The sequence below is a fragment of the Arachis ipaensis genome, chromosome B09, assembly GCF_000816755.2.
Source record: "Arachis ipaensis cultivar K30076 chromosome B09, Araip1.1, whole genome shotgun sequence".
Classification (NCBI taxonomy): domain Eukaryota; kingdom Viridiplantae; phylum Streptophyta; class Magnoliopsida; order Fabales; family Fabaceae; genus Arachis; species Arachis ipaensis.
In genome coordinates, this window is record NC_029793.2 from 105,695,627 (window position 1) to 105,699,095 (window position 3,469).

Sequence of the window (3,469 nt, forward strand, 5' to 3'; positions counted from 1 at the left end):
AACAAAAAGCTTATGCTTTTACCACACCAAACTTAGAATTTTGCTCGCCCTCGAGCAAGAGAAGAAAGAATAGATGAAGAAGAAGAAGAAATGTAGGAGAGGGAGAGTGGGAAGTGTTTCGGCCAAGAAGGGTGTAGAGGGGTGTGTTGTGTGAATTTGAGGAAGAATGGAGGGCTTTATATAGGGAAGGGAGGGGGGGAAAGGTTTCGGCCATATTGGTGGGTTTGGGTGGGAAATTGGTTTTGAATTTTGAAGGTAAGTGGAGTTTATGAGGTAGGTTTATGGGGAAGAGTGGATGGATATGAGTGGTGAAGAGGTGATGGGGAAGAGAGATTGAGGTGATTGGTGAAGGGTTTTGGGGAAGAGTGTTTATGGGGTTGTGTGAAAGAGAGTGGTGAGAATAAGTGAGTGGAGGTAGGTGGGGATCCTGTGGGGTCTACAGATCCTGGGGTGTCAAGGATTTGCATCCCTGCACCAATTAGGCATGTAAAATGCCTTTACACACAACTCTGGGCGTTCAGCGCCAGGTTGGTGCCCATTTTGGGCGTTCAACGCCCATTTGTTGCCATTTCTGGCGTTGAACGCCAGAACCATGCTTGTTCTGGGCGTTCAGCGCCAGAATGCTGCCCATTTTGGGCGTTCAGCGCCAGAACCATGCTCTGTTCTGGCGTTGAACGCCAGGCAGATGCTCCTCCAGGGTGTGATTTTTCTTCTGCTGTTTTTTATTCCGTTTTTAATTTTTATATTTATTTTGTGACTCCTCATGATCATGAACCTATAAAGACATATAACTAAGAAAAATATAGTTAGATAGATAAAAATTGGGTTGCCTCCCAACAAGCACTTCTTTAATGTCAATAGCTTGACAGTGGGCTCTCATGGAGCCTCACAGATGTGTAGAGCTTTGTTGAGACTCCCTAACACCAAACTTAGAGTTTGGATATGGGAGTTCAACACCAAACTTAGAGTTTGGTTGTGGCCTCCCAACACCAAACTTAGAGTTTGACTGTGGGAGCTTTGTTTGACTCTGCTTTGAGAGAAGCTTTTCATGCTTCCTCTTTTTATTATTTTCGACTGCCATCTCCTCTTCCTGTTCGAAAATTTCTGAAAGGTTATCTCTGGATTGTTGTAATTTAGCTTCTCTTAGTTTTCTCTTCAGAGTCCTTTCAGGTTCTGGATCTGCTTCAACAAGAATATTCTTGTCCTTACTCCTGCTCATATGACAAAGAAGAGGGCACAGAAAAAAATAATAATAATATGGATCCTTTATACCACAGTATAGAGGTCCTTGTGTTAGTAGAAGAAAAGAGAAGACAAAGAATGTAATGTAATGGAAGAAACACAACTGTGAGGAGGGTAGAGATGTGAGATGAGATGTTAGTAGATGAATAAATAAATAGAATAAGATGGGAGAGGGAAAGGATTTTCGAAAACAATTTTTGAAAAAGAGTTAGTGATTTTTGAAAATAGTTTTTTTGAAAAAGGTTAGTAATTTTCGAAATTTTTTTTTTAAAAATCAAAGATTAAAATAATTAAATAAAAAAAGAAATTTTGAAAAAGGGGGGAGATATTTTCGAAAATTAGAGAGAGAGAGAGTTAGTTAGGTAGTTTTGAAAAAGTTAAGAAACAAACAAAAAGTTAGTTAGTTAGTTGAAACAAATTTTGAAAAGATAAGAAGTTAGGAAGTTAGAAAAGATATTTTGAAGTCATATTTTTGAAAAAGCTAAGATAAGAAGATATTTTTGAAAAGATATGATTGAAATTGGTTTTGAAAAAGGTTTGATTTTTTTTTTTAAATCACAATTAATGACTTGATTCACAAGAAATCATGAGATATGATTCTAGAACTTAAAGTTTGAATCTTTCTTAACAAGCAAGTAACAAACTTAAAATTTTTGAATAAAAACATTAATTGTTATTATTATTTTCGAAAATTTGATATAAAAATAAGAAAAAGATTTTTGAAAAATATTTTTAGAATTTTCGAAAATAACTAAGAAATTTGAAAAAGATTTGATTTTTGAAAAAGATTTTGAAAAAGATAAGATTTTCAAATTGAAAATTTGATTTGACTCATAAGAAACAACTTGATTTTAAAAATTTTTGAAAATGTCAATCCAAATTTTCGAATTTGATGAGAGAAAAAGGGAAAGATATTTTTTTATTTTTGAATTTTTTTTATGATGAGAGAGAAAAACAACAAAAAGACTCAATGCATGAAAATTTTGAATCAAAACAATGAATGCATGCATGAATGATATGAATGTCAAGATGAACACCAAGAACACTATGAAGATCATGATGAACATCAAGAACATATTTTTGAAAAATTTTTAATGCAAAGAAAACATGCAAGACACCAAACTTAGAATTCTTTAATGCTTAGATACTAAGAATTCAAGGATGCATATGATAAACATGAAAAGACACAAAACAAAAAATCATCAAGATCAAACAAGAAGACTTACCAAGAACAACTTGAAGATCATGAAGAACACTATGAATGCATGAGTTTTCGAAAAATGCAAGATGCACATGCAATTAACACCAAACTTATGACATGACTCAAGACTCAAACAAGAAACACAAAAAATATTTTTGATTTTTATGATTTTCTAAATTTTTTTGGAATTATTATTTTTTTTTTCGAAAATTATTTTGAAAAAAGAAAAATAAGGATTCCAAAATTTTTAATATGAATTCCAGGAATCTTGCATTCTTAGTCTAAAGCTTCAGTCCAGGAATTAGACATGGCTCACTAGCCAGCCAAGCTTTCAATGAAAGCTCCGGTCCAAAATACTAGACATGGCCAATGGCCAGCCAAGCTTCAGCATGTAAACCAGACATGACATGCCTGACATACCCTACAGTCATATAACAGCTGATGGTTGGAAGCCTCAGTCCAAACGAATTTAGACATGGCTTTACAGCCAGCCAGGCTTCACATGCTTCATGAAACACTAGAATTCATTCTTAAAAATTTTGAATAAAAATATATTTTTGAAAATATTTTTTTTTCGAAAACAGGTGAGAAATTTTTGAAATATTTTTGAAAAATTTTTGAAAAGGAAACGAAAAGAAAGTTACCCAATCTGAGCAACAAGATGAACCGTCAGTTGTCCAAACTCGAACAATCCCCGGCAACGGTGCCAAAAACTTGGTGCTGTTGCCGGATCAAACTTGGCACTGATGTTACCGGACCAAAAGTTTGCGAAAACTCGAACAATCCCTGGCAACGGCGCCAAAAACTTGGTATGCGAAATTGCTACTCAGGTTGTGAATTTTTGTTCGAAATTGATTCCCTGGCAATGGCACCAAAAACGGATGCACAGGACCATGGTCTAAACATATCTTCACAACTTCGCATAACTAACCAGCAAGTGCACTGGGTCGTCCAAGTAATACCTTACGTGAGTAAGGGTCGAATCCCACGGAGATTGTTGGTATGAAGCAAGCTATGGTCACCTTG